This window comes from Hemicordylus capensis, chromosome 4 (genome assembly GCF_027244095.1).
Source record: "Hemicordylus capensis ecotype Gifberg chromosome 4, rHemCap1.1.pri, whole genome shotgun sequence".
Classification (NCBI taxonomy): Eukaryota; Metazoa; Chordata; class Lepidosauria; order Squamata; family Cordylidae; genus Hemicordylus; species Hemicordylus capensis.
Genome location: NC_069660.1, coordinates 194,533,832 through 194,557,720, shown reverse-complemented (window position 1 = coordinate 194,557,720; position 23,889 = coordinate 194,533,832). Strand labels below are relative to the sequence as shown.

Sequence of the window (23,889 nt, the reverse complement as noted above, 5' to 3'; positions counted from 1 at the left end):
CCCCCACCCCGCACCAGTGCTGAGTGTGCAGTTAAAGGGCCCACCACCACACTACCTGACAATTTCAAAGATCCCACTTTACTGACCCGCACAGTCCTACCATCTATTAAACCGATTAGAGCTGATAGTTCCAGCAATTATTAATAACAGAAAGAAGAATCAAGCATAGATCTCCTTACGTTTCAAAGTGGGGAAATGCATTCTTTAAGAAAACTGTCCAACTTTCCAGACAGTGGAACATCACTTCTAGGGACCTGCTGAGGCTGCTGCACAACCTGAAAGGGTAATGCAGTGTTCTCCATTGTAAGTTCTAGACTGGGTGCCAGTGGTAGCCAGGGCTGGAGCCAGACTATTTTGTACCCTAGGCAAGGCTAAGTACTTGCACCCCCCCACACACACACACTTGCACCCACCCACCCCTACACTCTGCAACCCTCTGAGGTCTGCGCCCTAGGCAGCTGCCTAGTTGGCCTAATGGTAGCACTGGCCCTGGTGGTAGCCCCCATCAACTCTAAGTTAGGGGTGTGCAATTCAGATTTTCGGTGATTCGGTTTGGGACCCGAACCGAATCACCCCTGTTCTGTTTTGTGCCCGAATATGGGCCACCCGAATCACCCTTGATTCGGTTCGGATTTGGATTTAATCCGAATCCGAATGATTTTTGGGGGGGGGGAAGGGCCCAGGGGCAAAATTTTGGGGTGGGGTGGTAGTGCCCAATGGGTGGAAGCTACCACCCCAATTTAAGAAAATAAGGGAATAACATCCCTTCAGAAAAACTTCTGAGGTGTGAATTCTCATTCAATGATAGCAAATGAGATTTTTTTCAATTAAAGAACTCTCATGACCCCACTTTCACTTTTTTCACACTCTCATTTACTATGAATATGATGAATGAATCAAAGCACTTTATGAAGAAAAACCTCAGAAAATCAACAAAATCCAGCCCTCTGGCCAATCACTCTGAAATTGGGGACGGGTGGTAGCCTCCACCCATTAGGCACTATCTACCAGCCCACCCCACTCTTTTGGGGCAGATCCTCTTTCTGCCCCCAATCTGCCCCAAAGACACCAAAACTTCAAAAATTCCCAAAAAATCAGCCCTCTGCCCAATCCCCCTGAAATTGGGGATGGGTGTTAGCCTCCACCCATTAGGCACTACCACCCCACCCCACCCTTTTGGGGCAGATACACTTTCTACCCCCAAACTGCCCCAAAGACACAAAAACTTCAAAAATTCTCAAAAAATCACCCCTTTGTCCAATCCCCCTTAAATTGGGGTGGTAGCCTCCACCCATTAGGCACTACCATCCCACCCCACTATTCTACCCCAGGCCCCACTTACTGCCCCAAACTGCCCCAAAGACATGAAAATTTCAGAAATTTCCCAAAAATCACCCCTTTGCCCAATCCCCCTGAAATTGGGGTGGTAGTCTGCACCCATTAGGCACTACTACCCCACCTCACTCTTTTTGCCCAGATCCCATTCTATGCCCCCAAACTGCCCCAAAGTCACTAAAACTTCAAAAAATCCCCCAAAATCGGCCATGAGCCGAATCACCCGAATTTTTCAGCCCCAAAATTCGGATGATTCGGCTCGGCCCCGAAAAATATTGGGGGACACCGGGGGTGATTCATTTCAGCCCTGAATCACCCAAAATTGCTCATTTCGGGCACAGATCGATCTGTGCCCGAAATTTTTTGCACATCCCTATTCTAAGTGCAGTTCCTTGACTAACTGTTTACTGGACCAATGTGAAGCTTCAGCCAAAGCAGAATCCTCTGCGCAGTCTCCCTGGCCCCATTTAGGGATTTCCATTCTTACTGTGCAGTGCTACACTTTGCCCTGTGTCAGAAGGCTCCTTTAAAAGAAAGAGAGTCCCCTTGGAAGACATGCATGCAGAGGTTCACCTAGGTAATTTTGGAGCCTAGACCTAAAGGACTTTGGAGCCACCACCCCCCACCACCACCTGCTGCAAGTTAAGCATCATTTTTTAACACATAGATTCTTGAGGGCACAAACCATACCACTCAGGACAGACTAAAGAGGATTGGGGGGCCCTGGACTTTGCCCTTGAAGTCCAGGGGTAAGAGCGCCTCTGCATGCACTGAGTGCTAGGAAGTGTAGTCCTGCCCAACATTTTCCTCCTAGAGCTCTTAACAGAGGGTCCTCCCAGTAGGGTTCTCCCAACGTGGAGAAAATTATCATTATTATTATTCTTACATTTATATCCCACTCTTCCTCCAAGGAGCCCAGAGCGGTGTACTACATACTTGAGTTTCTCTTTCACAAGAACCCTGTGAAGTAGGTTAGGCTGAGAGAGAAGTGACTGGCCCAGAGTCACCCAGCTAATATCATGGCTGAATGGAGATTTGAACTCGGTTCTCCCTGGTCCTAGTTCAGCACTCTAACCACTACACCAAACTGGCTCTAAAGTGCAGTACTGTGCAGAGTTCAGCACAGGTGGAAATGGCTCTCATATTGTCGGGGTTGTTTTTTTGCCAAAGTGGCCCTTACTTGAAAAATAGTGAAGTTTACTGGTATAGTATGATGAGGCAGCTGTGGAATCACTTACAATCACTTCTGGGCAGTCGCACAGTGCTACTTTTCATAGTGTTGCTCAACTTCCTGGAAGTGGTTTTAAGTCATTCCACAGCTGCCCCATCAGGCTACAGGGTTGGGGGTTGCTTCTCAAGTTTCACAGCAGCCTTGGTTGGGTCCTTGACAGTGACATACTACTGTACAGTACTTATTTTGGGTGGATTGTATTTTACCACTTATTTTGTTTCATGTGATGTAAATGTCGACTGTTCCCCAGTCTTCAGAAGACAATGAAATACTGCCTTTCACTTCATTTGCATGTACATAAGGATTGCTCAGCATTTACCTCTAAACACATTTTACGACACAATTTAATTGCCCTGTTAATATCTGTACTTATAACATTTCCTGAGGCTAAAATTTATCGTCCTGTTTATTTCCTTCTAGTATTAATGCTGCTCTCCTCTGATTACATAAAATTTATGTTACAGTTTCCAGAAAGGAATTAAATATACAATCATGTTTATTTATCATCCTGAATTGGAAGGTAGAGGCTGTACTGGCCAGTAGCTAGTGGTGTGAGTTGTGAACCAGAAATTTCTGGATCGACTCTCGTGTCAGCCATGAAATGTACCATTTGTGGGCAAGGGACTTCAAATTAATGCTCACCTCTGCTTATAGAAAATTAGCATGCCACGTTTTGAGTGCAGCCTTCCCCATGACATGCTGGTTTTCCACATGAAGGAAGATTTATTTATTTTTAATATTGAGAAGGAGCAGTCTCACGCACAAAATAGCTTATGCATGGAGTATAAAACAGCACAGTCCATCAAGAACTGCCCCTCATGATTCTGCTAACTGCACAGCGGTGCAGTTATTCACCTGTCATTAGCTAGCAGTGTCCTACCTTCTAAACTACTAGAAGTCTAAAAGCCTTACAGATATTTCTAAAGAAAAGGAAAAGGAGCTGGAACCTGCCAGGGCACAGATGCAAGCTGGGGAGGAACAGGAAGCGCTACAACTCTGAGCTGCAGTAAAACCTTTCAGCAATACAAACTTTTTCTCTTCCTTTGTGGTATTTTAATCTTTTGCCACTCTTTGGTTTGTGTATTGGGTTTTTTGTGTTTGTTTGCTTGTTTCATATTCTTGAAAAATTTGGAAATATTTGTCAATCTGTATTTTGTGTTCCTCCAGGGCCTTAAAAATGGTCAAGATAACCTGACACTTTCCTGAGTCCTTCCATAAGCATGATGTCAATGAGTTCAGTTTATACTGGAATTCCAGACTCATGCGCCCATCCAGCTAGAGACTGAATGTGCACAGAAGCAGATTTGCATGCACATATTGCTAGGTAAATGGCGAATCATGTGTGTAAACAGGTATTGCATGATAACACAGTCCAATGCAACAGCTGTTGAGGGTCAATAATCTTACCCCCAGTAGGTAAACAACAGAGCACTAAGGAAGAGAGTACACACTCCAGTTACAGAGTAGGTAGCAGAGGATGGTTTAGTTGTTGCAGCCATTTAGAGGAAACACATGCAGATTCCTGTAGAACTAAATACTAAGTATTTATTGGTTAAGTACACTTGGATAGGAAAGTCCTAGTCCTAATCTAAAGGACTACATAATGAATAGGTAAGGAGAGAGAGAGATGTTTTCATCTGCTCTCTAGGAGGAAAGGAAGGATTGTGACTCAGCACAGAAAGTGCTGAAGAGTCAGATCAGGGGTCATAGAGTTGGGACAGATAGGGAGACCCTTACTCACTGTCTGTACTCCCAATGCCCCTAGTGGTCATTAGGATAGTTGGTGCAAAAGGTCGATGCACTGGAAGTTCATCTCCAACAACAGGAAGCTGCCATATACTAAGCCAGGCCACTGGCCCACGTAGCTCAGCATTTTCTGTTTTGGTAGCAGTTTTCCAAGGTTTCAGAGAGGAGTCTTTCCCAGTTCTATCTGGAGATGCCAGGGATTAACTGGAAGACCTTCTGATACAAAGCATGCCCTTCATCACTCAGCTACAGCCCTCCCAGCATAGGTGCACCTACATAATTTTGGAGCCTGGACCTAGAGGCCTTTGGAGCCCTCCCCTCCCCTGCAAATTAAGCATCATCATGTTCCTCCGGGCAACCACACCACCCGGGACAGACTAAAAAGAATATGGGGGCCCCCAGGGGCTGTGGAGGCCCTGGACTTTGGCCCCAAAGTCCAGGGGTTAGAGCACTTCTGCCTCCCAGTCACTAATAGCTACACACACAGCCAGGGTGGCCAGAACCTAAGGGGTATACTCGTGGGTCAAATGGGCCATAAGCCAGAATTTGGCTTTTTAAAAGCCAAATCTGGCCACCTAGCACACAACATCCTCCTTTTAAAAAAAGAAGAAGGCTGAAAACCCATCAATTGAATATTGAGGAGCAAGTCTGTGGTGGGAGTAAAGCAGTATACATGGTTCCCTGATCTTCTATAACCACCAGACTGTAAGGGAAGAATGGCAGTTCAGTCCCCAAATAGCAAAGCAAAATCAGTTGGGTGAGAAAGCAGCAAAGCAAGAGGTCTTGAGACAGTTCTTTAGTATTGAGGAACTACGACGATTTATTTAAAGAAAACGTTACAATATGAAAAAGCCTGCCGCTTAATTTCAGCTGTAGCTCATGGCTGAAGAGAGAGACCAAAACAAACAGCCGTCTCTGGAGAGACAAAATGGAGACTAACACTGGAAGAACAAATTGGGGAGGAGTCCAGCACTTTAATCCATTACCCTAATTCCCGCCCCCCCCCCCAGTGGTCACTATGAGACATTGCAGCTAAGAGCTGATGCTGCCAGGATCCTAGGTCCAACACAAACAGCTGACTAGGAATTTCATCGGGGGGGTTTAAGGGTTGTATGCATGCAGCCTGAATGTTCCCTGCTTACTGTGATGAATTATAACCAGCATTTCCAGTTGAGACACGCAATCTGGATTCAGACCTCCTTCATTAAATTTCCTTGGTTGTCACTGATCTCACCCTACAATAACAGTAACCTCTGGGGATAAAAAGCACTGATTTGTGCCAAAATGATTACACATTCTGTAAACCTGATTTTTAAAAAAAAAAATACTATTGGCTGTGTGTTTACTTCCATGGGATAGGTGTGCTGAGCACAAGAGATAAGAATGCAGCTGATGAGCAAACATATCATAAATGTAACGTTTGTAAAATAAATGTCATATAAATTTAGTCACATCATCTACATGTAACAATCAAGAAGGAACCTGACAAAAGTAATCAAAAGGGCTTTAAACAAAATATTTTGTTTAAACAAAATATTTTAAAACAAAAGAAAGCACTCAAAGGTAAGTACTAAACTGAGAAACTGAGAAAGTTGTGGAGTTGCCTAACAAGGCCCAATAAAAGAGCAGGAGAGATATTGGAGCATAATAGCCATAGCTTCCTGAGTCTATACACTAATGCACAGAGTTTATTTCCCTTGTTTATGGGAAATAAATAAGATGAGCTTGAACTCCTAGTAGGAAGGTAAACACATCTTGACAGGTATAACAGATTTGGTGGAATGGCTCCATGGATTAGAATGTAGAAATTGAAGGATAAAATGTGTTCAAAAAGAAAAATGCAACAAAAAGGGAGGGAAATACCATTATATGTCAAAAATGTGTACAACGACTACAACTACGAATATTTATAAACTGCTTTTCAACAGAAGTTATCAAAGCAGTTTACAGCTGCACATAAATCCAAGAGAGTGGACATGGTAGCCCAGTGGAAAGCATATGGGTAAAAAAATGGATAAAGACATGCAAACAACATTGTGATTGAAATCTACTACAGAACACTGCACCATACAGAAGGTGTGAATGATGCTTTCCTAAAATAAATTGCAGGTGTCTCAAGGAAGCAGGAGTCAGTAGCAGGGTTGTGCACTATCAGACCTTGAATTCCAGAAGTGGCCCAATAGGGACCATTCCAGAAGATATCAAGATAATCTGGATCCAAAATAGAGAAGACTATTTTGGTCCAGAATAATCCAATACCACTCAGTAGGGGTGTATCTGAACCAGTCCGGAGGCCATTCTAAAGGCCTCCGAACTGTCCGGACCGGTTCGGACCTGGCCGGTCCGGGTCCGGGTGGGGGGTCTTTCTTTAAGGGCGGGGAGGGCTTACTTACCCCTCCCGCCTCTTTGCCCCCTCCAGCGCCCATATATTACAGAGTAATTGGGGCGCTGGAAACCAGCCCCCCCCGCCGCCCCCCCACGAGCGGATTATGGCCAAAGCTACTGCTGCCCCCGTCGCCCGCCCTCCCAGCAGCCCTCCCTCCCTCCCTCCCAGCTGCCCGCCCGAGTCCTCACCAGATGTTGATTTAAAAATAGAGAGGAGCTCGCGAACAGAGCTCCTCTCTCGGCAAAGTCCCGGACGCTACTGAGGCTTTGCGCGGCGCGCACGTGCCGCAAAGGATGCCTGGGTGTTCCGGCGGAGGCCCGGTCTACCCGCTGGGACAAGGCCAGGTAGACTGGGAGGGCGGGCGACGGGGGCAGCAGTAGCTTTGGCCATAATCCGCTCGCGGGGGGGGCGGCGGGGGCGGCTGGTTTCCAGCACCCCAATTACTTGGTAATATACGGGCGCTGGAGGGGGCAAAGAGGCGGGAGAGGTAAGTAAGCCCTCCCCGCCCTTAAAGAAAGGCCCCCCTTTGGTACCGGTCCGGACTGCTCCGGACCAGGCACATCCCTACCACTCAGAGCATTGCAAAGTTCCAAATGGTGGCAGGAGTTTTGCACTCCCCCATTCCAACGATCCTGGCTGGGAGGGAGGTTGGAGCCATCTTCTGCAACCTATATGCCTGCCCGCCTGCCTGCCCATGCATTTCTTTTTAAAAAAAATAATCAGTTATTTTACTTACAATTTAAAAGATAAAGTGGTAAATTATTGGATGTTACATCACTTCCCTTCAGATTCTCAAAGGTAACATCAGTTTTCTTACATAGTTCTCTGTGAGTATAACTTCCAGGTTATACTCACAAATTAATTTAAAAACAAATTAATTTAAAAACAGTGGTTGATTAGATTCACTTGCAATTAAATATAAAGAGTCTGGCCATCCTTATCCACTTGTATGCCAACTTTCAGAGCCCCCTTTCTAGCCAGGGTTTTATTTTATTTTTTTATTTTAAGTGATTTTTTAAACTTTCTCTATAGACCTCTATGGGGACTTTCACCAATAATTAAAAAAATCAGATTCCAAATCTGATATCAGAATTCTGAAGGGTCCAAAGGACACGAAATCGATATCTGTGGTGCTGGATCAGATCAGATCCAGAATTTGTGATCATGCACAGCCCTTGCCAGTAGTAATGTGGGACTTCAACTACTCTGATATCTGTTGGGAAATTTTACTAAGCATGGATTTTCTAACAAATTCCGGGCATGCCCTGCTAACATCTTCCTCTTTCAGAAAGTAAAGAAAAAGCACAAGGGGAAGCAATACTTTTGAATGGTCTTAAGTTGCAGGAAGATAGCTTTGACTGAACTTTAGGAAAATTTGTTAATATTAAGATCGGTTTGCAATGAAAACAATCAGCTGGTGGGTGGGGCTCTCTATCACTAGAGGTGTTCAAGAAGTGGCTGAATAGCCATCTGTTGAGGAGGATCTAATTCTGGATTTCCTGCATTGAACGGGTTGTCCTCCTCAACTCTGTGGTTCTATGGCCACTTTTGGACATCATGCCAAACCTCAGGCAACGATGCCAGTGGTTGCAGTTTCCAGTCGTCCGTTTGTCTGTTGGACCCACGCTTTCCCTGTATGTGTGAAGGCAGCATATGATTCTATTCTCATTTTTAAAATATCACTGTGAAGCCAGTGTTCTATTTCAGAGAACCTTAATAACTGGCAAGTTTGGTTAGCATTACATCGAGTAAAAACTTATAAAAATGTCAACATTTAGTGTCTTCCATGACTGAATATTAATCATAGTTAATCTCTCAACATTGCATATTTTATTCTTCCTTGATTTAGAGTCGCTCCTCAAACCCCAAGATTAAAAGCATTTACTCCCATGGCTTCGTAACATAATGACATCTTTCGAAAGCAGAACAGAAATGTTTTAATTGCAGATTTATCATTAAAGTGTGCTGATGAAGGATAATACATGGATTCCATATGAATTTGTCTCTATAAGCGGGTTTAACTGCTATGGTGGATTGCATGGATTTTCTCATTTTTGTCTGTGTAAAGAGTAGCACTCCAAAAAGTTAATGTAGGAGATGTAACTCAGCAAAATGACTACATTATAGAGAAGAACTGGTAATGAGCAGCAGTGTTAAGAGCCACTTTCCCCCCATCTTATCTCTTTGGTTTGTCATCTGTGAATAGCCAAGGACACTTGTGAGATCTGCCAGCAAAGGGATTCTGCTGTGCTTTTTGCTATTACTTTGTGGACTGCCTCCTATCTTCTGGCTAATTGTAACAAACTTTTAAACTGGATCTGCTGCTAGAAGAAGGGGTTGGCAGGCATCGCACCTGTAAAGAGATGGGCTGTGCCAAGTGTGCAGCTGATGGTGGGCTGCTGGGCAGGCCACGTGTAAGCAGCAGTCGAAGACAGATGCCAAAAAGGACCAGCCTTTGGGCTTTGGGGGTGAGACAGAGGGCTGGGGCAAGTCACACTGTTGTTTAAAAAACTTCTTTCTTTATTTGCTAGATTTTATGCAGGTATGTGTTTTGGTGTACCTGGAACTCGAGGGAGTGTGTTCACTGTCCCAGGGGCAATTCCTGGGGTGGTGGGGAACAGAGGAAAATGCTGGCAGGGTAAAGTGTGCTATCGAGTTGGTGTTGACTCCTGGCGACCACAGAGCCCTGTGGTTGTCTTTGGTAGACTACAGGAGGGGTTTACCATTGCCATCTCTCGCACAGTATGAGATGATACCTTTCAGCATCTTCCTATATAGCTGCTGCCCGATACAGGTGTTTTCCATACCCTGGGAAACATACCAGCGGGGATTTACTGGCTTCAAAGTCAAGTCATTTCCCCGCTGTGCCATTAGGTGTCTAGGAAGCCATTATTAGGGATGTGCATGCATTGGATTTTTAAAATTTGATTCAAATTGGAGTCAAATTTTGAAAATTTGTTTTGAATTTGAATCTAATTTCAAAAATTTGTTTCAAACTTGAATCAAATTTGAAAATTCATTTTGAATTTGAATTAAATTTGAATCAATTTGACACTGTTTTTGAACCTTTTTAAACCAATCAGGGGACATGACTGGTTTTTAAAAGGTGTCAAATGGCTTTCTGCAGTACTTTGAAAAGGCAATTATTGGACCACTTTCAAGGAAACCTGCACTGCATCCTTCAGAATTAGGCAATTATAGGCCTGTCTCCAACCTCCCATGGCTGGGCAAGCTGATTGAGAGTGGTGGCATCTCAAATCCAGGCTGTCTTGGAGGAAGCAGATGATCTGGACCCATTTCAAATGGGCTTTCGGGCAGGCTATGGGGTTGAGATGGCCTTGGTTGGCCTGTTGGATGATCTCCAATTAGGAATCGATAGGGGAGTGTGACTGTTGATCTCTTTGGATCTCTTGGCAGCTTTTTGATGTATATGGTCTATCTCCAATGCTTTTTAACATCTACAGGAAAACACTGGGATAGATCATTAAGGGATTTGGTGCAGGGGGCTATCAACCCCTGCTAACTTGGCAAAAAGGTACCTTTTTAATGTGGTGATTCTCTTTATTTAGCAGGGGGGGAGTAACTGGCCCTCTCCACCCCCAGCTCAGTACCTCCAGTGACTGTTGCTGGTGTCTATCTTATTTTTATTTTTAGATTGTGAGCCCTTTGGGGACAGAGATCCGTCTTATTTATTTGTTATTTCTCTGTGTAAACTGCCCTGAGCCATTTTTGGAAGGGCGGTATAGAAATCAAATGAATGAATGAATGAATGAATGAATGAATATGCTGATGACACCCAAAGCTATTTATCCATGTCAACTTCATCAGGCAATGGCCCAACTTCTCTAAATTCCTGCCTGGAGGCGGTAGTGGTCTGGATGAGGGAGAACAAACTGAAGCTGAATCCAAGCAAGATGGAGGTACTAATTGTGGGAGGTCAAGACTTAGGATGTGGTTTAGATCTGTCTTTTCTAGATGGAGTTGAACTTCCTCAAAAAGAGCAGGTAGCCTGGGAATACTTCTGGGCCTGAATATCTCCCTGATCCCTCAGGTTGAGGTAGTGGCCAGAAGTGCTTTTTATCAGCTTCGGCTGATACACCAGATATGCCCATTTCTGGAGATAGACCTTAAAACAGTGGTGCATATGCTGGTAACATACAGACTTGTATACTGCAATGCACTCTACATTGGGCTGTCTTGATACATAGTTTGGAAACTGCTGTTAGCACAGAATGCAGCAGCCAGGTTGGTATCTGGGGTTGCCCGAAGAGATCACATCACACCCATTTTTCAAAGAACTGCACTGGCTTCCAATATGTTTCTAGACAAAATACAAAGTGCTGGTCATTTCCTATAAAGCCCTGAATGGCTTGGGAATGAGATATTTAAGAGAACGCCTTCTTCTTCACCAATCCTGCTGCTGATTAATATCATCTGGGGCGGTCTGCCACCAGCTCGGTTTGTGGTGACTCAAAACTGGGCCTTTTCTAGAGTTGCTCTGGTACTCTGGAATATGCATCCTAATGAAATTAGAGTTTCCACTTCTCTGAATTTTTAAAAGAAGGACCTAAAAACATACCTGTTTAGCCAGTCTTTATAGTTTGAAAGCTTTGGGTTTTTAGAGTTTTTATTTGTATTTTAAATTGTTTTAATCATATTAGTGTTTTAATGGTTTAGATTGTGAACCACCCAGGAACTTTTTTTTTTTGGAGTGGTATAGAAATGAAATGGAATGAAATGAATGAATGAATGAATGAATGAACTGCTCTGAGACACAAGTTTTGGGTGGTATAGAAACATATTAAATCAATCAATCAATCAATCAATCAATCCCCATTGCAAACAAAACAACACAAACTGGTTCAAATTTTACCTGAGATGATGATCCTGATCCCATGGTAGTGGGTGGATGAGCTCCCCTTTAGCACACTCATAATATATGATGGGAGTGTTCCATGTGGATGCAGCAGGTATGAATGAAGGACCAAAGTAATCAATTTAGCTTCCCTTTTACCAAAGAAGAATTATGCAATTCAAGCTTCTGTGAACAGAGGTGCCAGGTGGAGCAGCCATGTCATACACTATTAGTGCATTGGAAAAGATGTGAACACCTATTTCTCTACCACAGAACAGTCTCTTTAGGTGAGATCAGGGTTGAAAACATGTTCTTCAGGTATGCAAAACAGCCCTTGCTCTCTGGGCTTTTATACAGCTTGATAGCTGATGGCTATTGCAAACCTCTGGAATCTGTGTCATAGCCCACCTACTTAGGTGGGACCAGATGGACGCAGTTTTACAGTAGGGGTATGGATTTGTTCAGTGAATGAATATAAAAAGAAAGTGATTGTGAGAAATTTGGTTCATGTTTCCTCTGTTAGAAAACAAATTCACATTGAATGGATTCAAATGAGGTTCCTTTTAGGGACATTCATATCTCCTTTGAAAGATATTAATTTCCCCCCCATATTGTTGTGAAATATATGAATTTTTCTCCATCTCTTTTTGACTCATTCAAATTTCCTTTGAAAGGGGAGTCTTGCTGGCAACAAAAGCAGTTGGATCTTTTTTGTGCAGTTACCATCAGAAATAAACAGATGCCATGTGGAATACCATACTGCCCTGGGATGTAGCATTGCCCTGGGTCAAATGTTGGTTAAAAAAAAAACCTGGTGCAGAAGAAAAAAGCCTTTTTTTCTTCTGCCATTCATGGACAGCACCCCCCTCCCCACCATCATAATTACAGCATTTGTCTCTTCAGGCAAACACTGTAACTGGGAAAACCACAGGGAGGGTGAGGCTCTTGGGTGTGTCATCTACAGCGGCGAGACTTAAGAGTGAATTCAGGAATGTTGTACTTGTGCACAACTTACCTTCTTTTTTCATGCCTGAAGAGGGCTAATGAGGAAGGTGAGCTTCAGGATTTATTTTTTCTGCTGCTTGGGTGCCACCGCCATTTTGTCTTTGTGAAAACACTGCTGGTCACTGTAAAACAATGGCGGTCCTTGTGGGAGCACTAATTTCAATACCCACACTCCTTCAGGAAGACACCACATCCCAGGATCGTTAACATTCAACAGTAGGAGATGGCTACCCTGGAGAGCTCTAGCACCATCCCTACAGCCAAACAAAACTTGTAAGAAGAGAATAAGAAGTGGAAAGAGGCAAACAAATAGCATCCTTTAAAAAAAAAATTATGTATGATTGCCAAAATGGACATGATACCTGAATCAATAAAATGATTAATTAAAATTTAATTAATTAATGTATTATTTATATAACATATTTCTGTACCACCCCAAACCTGCGTCTCTGGGCAGTAGCAACAACAACAGAGTCTCAGAATGATTTCCCCTCTGCACATAACTTTTCAGATCAAATCTGGCCAAAGAAAGAGAAAGTAATGTGAGTTTTGCTGTTGGGTTGTAAGAAACAACCCTGAGGAGTTACAAGGTCCTTTTGGTGGAGTGATGATGTTTTTCTGTTCCCTCCTGCTCAACCTGTATATTTTTAAAGAAACTTTTTAAAACAGAAAATGGCAGCATGAGTCTTATATAGAAGCTTCTCAACCACTTTTCTGTTATTTTTACTAAGTCTCTGGCTGGGGCGGTTTATAAATGTAATAAACATAATACATACATACATATACATACATACATACATACCTGTTCCTGTAAGGACCTGCTTTGAAATTTTCAGTCACTTGGAATGGAAAAGTGAGCAGCTTGAAAGGAGAGTCTGAACTTCATTCTATTATTTAAGTCAAACCATTCTGATATTTCTTCTCTGTAGGAGTAAAAGGTAAAGTCAACTGTGATGAAAGTAGCCATTCAGACTCCCATTAGGATGCAAATGAACATTTACACTCTTCTAACCAACATTGATTAAATGAAAATGCCTGACCTTTATTAAGTAATTTAGAATATTAATTTACTGTCAATGTATACAGCCTTCTTTCCCCAAGGATTTTATTTGACAGCCTAATTTGATAAGCAGGAAAACAGATGCATTTGATCACAAGGAAAAATAATGTTCTTGTGCCTTTATCAAACAGTGGCTTTTAAAGTATTAAAAAAAATTGATGGGTCATTACCGTTTGTACCTTTGAACATTTGGGTTTCTCATTGGGTCATGCCCCGTGAAATTCATTGATATGTACGATATCACAGCAAGCCTATACAGCTTCACTCTCTGCCATGACATTCCTATGGGAAATGAGGACTTCCCCTCCCATCTTTTGTGAGGCATTGGAGAGATGAGTTTAGGTGACTCCACTCTCTGCTGGAACGCCTGGCAGGAATGGAGGCTCTAGGTGGCCTGTGCCCACAGTAGCATCCAAAAATGCTGAGAATAATAGGCAACATTCTTTCAAGCATCCCTCGGTGCTAGACAGTTGTTTTTTTTGCAGCAGTCTCTGTTTCCCTGAGAGCCTGTTAGCTCACTCATGCCCACCATGTTCCTGCTGCTCTAAAACTGTCCAGCACCGAGGGATGCTTGAAAGAATGTTGCCTATTATTCTCAGCATTTTTGGATGCTACTGTGGGCACAGGCCACCTAGAGCCTCCATTCCTGCCAGGCGTTCCAGCAGAGAGTGGAGTCACCTAAACTCATCACAAGCGGTGTAAGGCCTGGGTGCCAGTGATGGCCCCCATCAACCCTAAGTGTGGCTCCCTAACTAATTGTTAATGGGACCTGCGTGAAGCTACAACCAAAGCTGAATAGGCTGCACAATCCCCTTTGGAAACAACCATGCTCATGATGCAATGCTGTGGTTCCTTTAAGGGGAATTGATTCCTTTTGAGCTCCTGCACCACATTGGAAGATGTGCATGGAGCGCTCAGAAGTGTAGCCTTTCCCAGCACTTTCCCCAAAGAGCTTCGATGAGGGGGCTCTGTCTCTCTTAAAGGCCCCTCCCAGCCCTGAGAAGAGTGCAGTGTGAAATGACTCTCACACTGAAAGTTTTAAGTGGCCTTCTCTTGAAAAATAGTGATGATCACTGCAGGGAGGAGAGCTGGTCTTGTGGTAACAAGTATGAATTGCCCCTTTGCTAGGCAGGGTCCTGGTTTTCATTTGAATGGGAGACTACATGTGAGTACTATAAGACGGGGAGGGGGTGCTCTGGGAAGAGCACCTGCATCCTTGCATGCAGAAAGTTCCAAGTTTTCCCCCTGGTATCTACAGGAAGGGCTGGGGGAGATGCCTGCCTTGAAGAAGCCGCTGCCAGTCAGTGTAGACAATACTGAGCTAGATGGACCAATGGCCTGACTCAGTATAAGGCAGCTTCCTATGTTCCCCAAATGCAAAGGTTATGCTTTTGGAGCCCAGCAAGTCTTCTTTTTGCTAACTAGCTGCAAGAGTCAGAGCTCTTCCGCTCTCACACTGCAAGCTGTTTGTCTCCAGCCCTAAACTTAGCAAATAACTTCAGCTCTCAGTATAAAAATAAAAACCTAAAGAAAAGGCCATCATTTCATTCTGTGTGCCTGTAACAAACTTATGCTAAAATATGTGGAAACAGCCATTCATTCAGAGTTAAATAACGTTCAGATAGAAATAAGAATCTAGGGTTACCTGTTTCAGTGTGCAATGTAAATTAACCCAGCAACTTCTATCATTCTTCTTAAATAACACATGCATCTCCAATTCCTTTCTAATATTTATGAGGATTCATAAACTTGCCAGAGCTTGGAATTAAATCCTGGTTTTATGAGGCAATATAAAAATAAATAAATTATTCGCTTATGGTACAAACATGCATTTCTGCAGGGAAGGTAAAAATGGATTTCCAGTTCTCTAGTTTATCCAGAAGGTATTTTAGATACATTGCTATTGAAGTAGAATGAAAGCACCAATTTGCCAAAAAATTCAATTTGCAAATTGTGCCTGGCTTGTTGCAGCATGCTTTTGTTCCAATTTGAGTTTTCAGCAAAATAAATTTGCAGGAGGAACTTAGACATCCCCTGCATAAACTTTAGAACCATGGTTTCTTAGATAAAAACAGGAAGAAACAGACAGATGGAGAAAACACTAATCAGTTAGCTTTGCAAATAAAGACAAAAGAAGGAAATAATTGTCTAGTATATCTGTATCTCTCTCTTTACACTAGATGGCACACCATCTCAATTAGTGAAGGCAACCCAGAGGAAAGGAGCTCTTCCACTCAGGGCTGGAAAAGAAATTACTTCATGCTTCCTTTCTTTGTTTCACCTACCTACAAAATTAGGATGTGATTTGGTATGGATGATTGAGAGACTCAAAACTGCCTGTCATTACACCTGTATTGGAGACTGAAGTGTGATAAAACAAATATGTATTCTGTTAACACATTATTTTTAAACAGAGGATCAATGAGTGGAAAGGTTTGCTTACTCTTGAAATTAAACATTCTGGTATTTGGGTAGGGTCTGGATCAAGTCTAGAGCTGACCTGGGAGGGGAGCCAAATTAATCAAAATTTAAAAATTAGAGCCTGTTGCTGACATCCTGAGTAACAGTGCACATATGCAACCAAAAAAGAAAGAAGAAGGAAAGCACATGCACAGCACTAGTACCTATGCTTCTGCAATGGGAATACCTGCATAGAGGGGGGCAATTTTAGCCAATTTTCCCTCCCCACAGAAGTGCTCTGTGTGACTCAAACATAGGTCTCTGAAGGCTGCATGGAGAATCTCTGGCTTCTGAGAGTTACCGGAAATAGCCCACACATTTTAAAGAAATTATTTGCAAGCATATGAAATGCTTGGTTATTGTACTAATTCCATAGATCAGGGTTTCTTAAACTTGGGCCCCCAGGTGTTGTTGGCCTACAACTCCCACAATCCATGGCTATTGGCCACTGTGGCTGAGGATGATGGGAGTTGTAGTCCAAAAACATTGGGGGGAGACAAGGTTAAGAAACACTGCCATAGATAGTATTTTCTCAGTAAAACAAATATCTTGATTACTTCTCATCCCCCAACCTTTTGATATTCCTTTTGGATCTGTACCCAGGTATAGTTATTCACATGTTCTGTTGAACGCAGTAATAGCAGTACAGTTCCTATCTGTACCTTTCAGAGGGCCTGTACTCTGGTTCACATTTAAAGTGAATGCAGGTACAGTCATTCACACAAAAACATGTATAAGTGTACAGACATCTGAGCACAATTATGACATAATTGTCGGAATTAACCCGGCTAACTTGGCAAAGAAGCACCTTTTAACGTGCTGATTCTCTTTATTTAGCAGGGGGAGAGTAACTGGCCCTATCCAACCCCAGCACAGTACCTCCAGTGAATGTTGCTGGTGTCTCTCTTATGTTTCTTTTTAGAATGTGAGCCCTTTGGGGACAGGGTTCCATCTTATTTCTCTGTGTAAACCGCCCTGAGCCATTTTTGGAAGGGCGGTATAGAAATCGAATAAATAACAACAACAACAACAATAATAATCCCATTCACATGACCGGGCAGGCGATGGGGCAGGTGGGGGGGGTGAGGCAGGGTTCAACCTACCTTCCCCCAGATGATCCCTCCTTATCCTTTCAGCACACAAGCCAGTGTGGAGCAACAGCCCGGCCTCTGCATATCCCACAAGTCACTGTGTGATTAATGTGGTGTCTAGGGGGATCCCCCTGTCAGACGGGTGACTAGGCACCTGTCTCTGTGTCTCCTTGGCTTTGTGGACACACAGGAAGCACACGAGTCCGGTAGCCAGGTTAAAGGAGTGATTGCTCCCTTAACCTTGGGTATGAACTGAGCTTAGGAGAGGGTTTGGACTGGACAGGAGTGCCGGGAACTGTGAGGCTGGGCTAGGCTGCTCTTGAGAACGGCCTCAGTGTCTGAATAGGGCTAGGAATTCAGTAGTATCCTAACTTGTAAGCCATGCATTACCATTTTTCTTTGTGAAAAATATGATTGAAAAGAGCTTTGCTTCCATTTAGAACTGTTGTCCTGTATTCAGGTGTATTGAAATTTACCATATTTTTAAAACTGTGATTTCCCCCCACTCCTGTTAAAGTTCTTAGGAGAATGGGAGCTGACCTTTTAGCAGTCAGCTGCCTGTGGAAGAGCTGAGTGGAAGAAATCCTGAGGTAAAGAATGTATACAGCTAAGCACCTCACAAAAGACCTATCAATATATGCTTGCATGGCTAATCCAAATAACTACTAGCCTTCAGGAAAAGATAGGATGACACGACACACAGGCTGTTTCTTGGGGGAAAATGGTTCTCAAATCATTAAGTCATGAATAAGAGGTTTAGCCATAATGCATGGCTGTCATTTCTGTGGGATTAGAGGGTCCTCTTGCAAATTTTAGCTTAATGTAAAGGATTCATGTAAATATCCTTAAGGCTTGAGTAAGCTATTACTCAAGTTCTTTTCTTCTTCTTCCAGTGACAATGCCTGCAAAAGTCAATTTTATTTTGCTTAGAATAAGAACCTTTGGATAAATGGAAAATGGTTGTAAGGAAATTTTATTATAACTCTGCAGTGTGTATTCATTTTGCTTATACTGTCTTCCTATTACATTGTACATAATAGTTCAAGATGGTGATGATGACCAATAAAGCCCAGTGTATATAACAGACCGTCTCCATCCCTAAGTTCCACCATAGCCTTTAAGATAAATTGGGAGCAATTTCTTAAGTGCATCATCATCATTAGAGCTGCACAGGTAATACAGAGGTGTTCCTGGTTGCTGTCGTTCAACCTCAGAATGCTTTTGGCTTGAGGTTGGTTCAGGGACAATGAATCTTCCCCCAAACTAACCCATTAAATGGGGAGCTGGAGTGTACCATCCAAACCTACCTACCTTGCACACTGGCCCCGCAACTGCTATCCACATGGGGATGGATAATCCAAAGCAGGCCTATACGTATAGGCTCTGGCCTATAGTATAATGCAGCTGATTGCCTGAATTTTTCCAGATAACTTTGGATGATCCATGATAGGAATGGGAGGTGCACTCTAGCTGCCCCTATATAATGAGCCAATTCAGGGTATGTGTATCATTTGAACTGATCCTGGAAATTTATTGAATCCCAAGTCTGTATGCCTTCTGGAAACGGAGTAAGCTGTTTGGTGGGGAGAGGATTTGGTGGTGAGGAGGGAGATAGGGAGGGATGTGTAGAATCCAAGGGAAAGAGTTGTGGTATGCAATGACAAGGCAGTGAAGTTGAATCAGGAATATTAACAGTTTAATGAAATAGATATTATGTACAGAGAGGCAAGTACAGTCTGCCTTCGGTGCTCGTGCTGTTGGCTGCTTGTTAGCCCCACCTTGATTCCAGGACTGGAATACAAGCCCCATTCAAAAGCTGGCCTGGATCAAGGGACTGATTAACCAACAACACCACAGGTTGTAGTAAAATAATCAGACTATTGTTTTCAAATTTGAGTTATTGGGATGGGATGGGATGGGATGGAATGGACTAGACTAATTAAAAAGTGAGGAGAAGAGTTCAGGACAGTCCTATTGCTGTAAGTTCCTTGGATCCCAATTTCTTATGGTGTCTGTTCCTCATTCCCACTGCCAGTCATTTGCTTCAACCTGTTGGATCCTTCAGTTTGTGCACAGGCAACACAAGCAGTTGCTAATGAGTTCTGGAATGTTGTTTGAAAGACAGAGACAACTGTGCCACCCTATGTGACGTTTTCTCAGGAATTGCACATGCTGGAGCAGTGATCTTAACTATTTTTCAAGTGAGAGCCACATTGGCCAACCCCCCCCACAAAAACAATCTTCAATGCGAGAGCTATTTCCCACTGCACTGTCCTCTAAACAATGCTGCACTTTTCACTGTGCCAGGGGAAGGCCTTTGAGGGAAAAGGAGCCTTGTTGAGCCCCAGCCACAGAGCTATAAGGAAAGCACTGGGGAGTACTACACTTCCCAGCACTCCATGTGTACTTTCCCAGATGTCATTGGGGCTTGACAAGGCTTCATTTCACTTAAAGGGTCCCCCTCCCTGGCACAAGGAAAAGCACAGCACTGTACAGTCACCTCTGCAAAGTGTCAGGGGTCTGGCATTGTAGCATATTTGGCTTTGGCCAAAGCTTTGCACAGGACTAATAAGCAATAGGGGTGTGCAATTCGGATTTTCAGTGATTCGGTTCGGGACCCGAACCGAATCACCCCTGTTCTGTTTTGTGCCCGATTATGGGCCACCCGAATCACCCTTGATTCGGTTCGGATTCGGATTTAACCCGAATCCGAATCTGAATCGATCCGGGGGGGTAAAAAAGGGCCCAGGGGCAAAATTTTGGGGTGGGGTGATAGTGCCCAATGGGTGGAAGCTACCACCCCAATTTCAGGGGGATTGGGCAAAGGGCTGATTTTTGGGGAATATTTGAAGTTTTGGTGACTTTGGGGCAGTTCGGGGGCATAGCATGGGATCTGGGCAAAAAGAGTGGGGTGGGTGGTAGTGCCTAATGGGTGCAGGCTACCACCCCAATTTCAGGGGGATTGGGCAAAGGGGTGATTTTTGGGAAATTTCTGAAGTTTTTGTGTCTTTGGGGCAGTTTGGGGGCAGAAAGTGTATCTGCCCCAAAAGGGTGGGGTGGAGTGGTAGATAGTGCCTAATGCATGGAGGCTACCACCCGTCCCCAATTTCAGAGTGATTGGCCAGAGGGCTGGATTTTGTTGATTTTCTGATGTTTTTCTTCATAAAGTGCAGTGTGGTAGATTGATTCATTCAATATTCATAGTAAGTGAGAGTGTGAAAAAAGTGAAAGTTGGGGCATGAGAGTTCTTTAATTGAAAAAAATCTCATTTGCTATCATTGAATGAGAATTCACACCTCAGAAGTTTTTCTGAAGGGATGTTATTCCCTTATTTTCTGAGGTGTGAATTCTCATTCAATGATAGCAAATGAGATTTTTTTCAATTAAAGAACTCTCATGACCCCACTTTCACTTTTTCACACTCGCATTTACTCTGAATATGATGAATGAATCAATCTACCTACCACAAAGCACTTTATGAAGAAAAACCTCAGAAAATCAACAAAATCCAGCCCTCTGGCCAATCACTCTGAAATTGGGGACGGGTGGTAGCCTCCACCCATTAGGCACTATCTACCAGCCCACCCCACTCTTTTGGGGCAGATCCACTTTCTGCCCCCAATCTGCCCCAAAGACACCAAAACTTCAAAAAGTCCCAAAAAACCAGCCCTCTGCCCAATCCCCCTGAAATTGGGGTGTTAGCTGCCACCCATTAGGCACTACCACTCCACCCCACTCTTCTGCCCCAGGCCCCACTTTCTGCCCCAAACTGCCCCAAAGACACAAAAACTTCAGAAATTCCCCCAAAATCACCCCTTTGCCCATTCCCCCTGAAATTGGGGTGGTAGCCTGCACCCATTAGGCACTACCACCCCACCCCACTCTTTTTGCCCAGATCCCATTCTATGCCCCCAAACTGCCCCAAAGTCACCAAAACTTCAAAAAATCCCCCAAAATCGGCCATGCGAATCACCCAAATTTTTTGGCCCCGAAATTCGGGTGATTCGGCTCGGCCCCGAAAAATATCGGGGGACATCGGGGGTGATTCAGTTAGGCCCCGAATCACCCGAAATTGCTCATTTCGGGCACAGATCAATCTGTGCCCGAAATTTTTTGCACATCCCTAATAAGCAATTTTTCAAGGAGTCACACGAAGGGTTGATGGGAGTCACTGCTGGCTTCTGGAATTTGCAATGAAGAAGACTGTCTTAAAGCTCCTTGAACAAGTTTTGTCTCCTCTATAGCCATCATGACTAATAGCCACTGGCAGGCTTGTCCTCCATGGATTTGCACATTGCCTTATTAAACCTGCCTGGGCTAGTGGCCATCACCACATTCTGTGGCAGCTCACATTGCTTCTGAAGAGCTCCAACAAATCTCACACAGTCTGGCAAGATCTGGACACAGCTACAGAGAAATACAATTTTAATAAACATCCTCAAGCTCGTACAAGTTAGCCACACACACACCCTCCGCCACAGAGTAATAAGTTTGCAGTTCAGGCCAGGCCTCCCTAGAGTTCCAAGCTCCGGTGAGGTGTCCCTCCCACCTCATGTTCGGGCTAAGGAGGCTCTGGAATATAAAGAAAGCAAAACCCTTGTGCCATCTCTGCAATGGTTGTGTGAGAATATGAAGAGAAAACACTCTAGCCAATTAGAATTTCAAAGCAAATGTGTATGCTCTAGTGTCAACAGAAAATTGAACTATGACTTGTAAAATGAGATATAATAATGCTTACTAGCATCTGCCTTTGCTTTTAAATTTTTTTTTAAAATGCTTAATTGGGAACACTAACAGCAGTCAATTAAATTTATTTTTCAAAAAAATACAGAACGAACTGTAGAAAGGTCTTGACTTCTATGGATTTTTCCAGAAGGGATGTTCATATATGAAGGTTAACTATTTAAATTGTAAATCTTCTCCCCATCAGGTTCCTTCTCTCCTATGTTTTCGTCCCCCTCTTCAGAAGGTAGAAGGATAAGTAAGACTGCAATCCTGTGCCTTACCTAGGAGTAAGCCCCATTGATCACAGTGGGGTTTACTTCTTTCTAACCATGCACAGTGTTGGGCTTCACAGTTCACAACTATATTCCATGGCCCTGCCCCTGCAGCAGTATTGCCACTCCTGCTCTCCCTCCCCTTATGTGTATTTGGTGCCCCACCTTTTCAAAAGGCAGAGGATGGGGAATGGAGTGGAAGGAGATGTGGAGGGGTAGAGCCAACAAGCCCACCACTTTGCTCCACCCTTCCTTCAACTCCCCCCCCTTGAAAGTCAGGAGCGGGATGAACAGAGGAGAGGACAGGAGGAGAAGGAGCAACAGCAGCAAGCACCATGATACAACCAGATAAGGAGAGATGTAGACGGAATGAGGGAGAAGGCGGGATATTGCTGCAGGTGGAGTGGGGAAGAGGAAATTGCTATGGGTTGGGGGAGATCAGGGAGACATTGCAAGGGTGAGGTGCAGAAGTTTGGGGTGGGTGGGAGAGATCACTATGCATTGGGGAGGAGGAATCACCATAGATGTGGTGGGAGATACTGGTGAACTAACATGTGGTGCCCTCTGCATGGCACGGGGGGGGGGAGATTGTTGTGGGTTAGGTAGGAAGGCAAAAATGCCTTGGGTTAGAGGAGAGAAGGGTACATGGTTGTGCGCTATGGGGGAGGGGCTGGTGGTGTCTCATCGTGCCACCTCAGGTGCCAGGAGGGTTCAGGCAAGGTCCCCTCTAGGGACAACTGCTAACTGAACAAAGTGTCACTTTTCAAAGTGGTGATTCTCTTATATTTAGCAGCGGGAGAGCACCGGGTCTTCTTCAGCCCAGCACACCTTCCCTCCAGTGGCTGTTGTTGGTTTCTACCATATGTTTCTTTTTAGATTGTGAGCCTTTTGGGACAGGGAATAATCTTATTTATTTATTTATTTTTCTATATAAGCCGCTTTGCAAACTTTTATTGAAAAGTGGTATATAAGTAGTAGTAGTAGTCGTCGTCATCATCATCGTCGTCATTGTCATCCTCAGTCTATCTGCAGAGGAAAGAAGGTGAAATGGCATGTTGCTTTTTGTCTCTCTTTATTAGAAAAAGAAGAAAGGGTGTGGGGGATTTAAAAGGAGGAAGGAATTTAAAATGTGATTTTAATATGACAATATAGAGGAGAGGGAAAGGCAGGGTGCTCTACTTCAGGTAGCAAAATGTCGTGGGCCAGCACTGAAAACATCAGCATGCATCTGGAGACTCTCTTTAGATGAGCCTGAAAATTGACTGATGTTATGGTTATCTCCGTCTTATTCTAAGAAAATTAGGGAAATTCATTCAAAGTGCTGCCCAGATATCATTATGCACAGGTTAAACTGCACAATATTAACAAGAAAACTTCTGATCAATATTGGAGAAAATCTGAGGAGAGAAGGTTAGAAGATATTGGGCAAGGATCCTTCAATATATTAAATCAATTGTGGATTACATAATTCCTCTTGAACCTGTAGTAGTTTTTCTTGGTCAGAGAAATTGGAAGTCATGGGTTTACTCTTGTGTAATGAAAGTTGCATGATTTTTGCAGTTACACAACTTACGCAGTTCCCAACTTGCATGTCTGCAACTTTACTAATCTGATGTACCATTGGGTGGTATAGGGATGTGCGCGGAACCAGGCGTGGGCGGTTTGATGGCATTTGATGGTGCTGGTGCATGCAGGTGCAGCGGATACTTCCGGTTGTATCCGG

The 23,889-nt window shown here is 43.7% G+C and overlaps 1 long non-coding RNA gene across 2 annotated transcripts in view; it reads right to left on the bottom strand.

The window, feature by feature from the left end:
* Positions 1–23,102: 23,102 nt before the first annotated feature.
* The window catches only part of LOC128325093 (uncharacterized), a 120,359-nt gene continuing 119,572 nt past the window's right edge, over positions 23,103–23,889 (bottom strand). For both annotated transcript variants that reach the window (XR_008307254.1, XR_008307253.1), the window contains one exon: positions 23,103–23,192. This is a non-coding gene — a long non-coding RNA (uncharacterized LOC128325093). The remainder of the gene's footprint in view (positions 23,193–23,889) is intronic.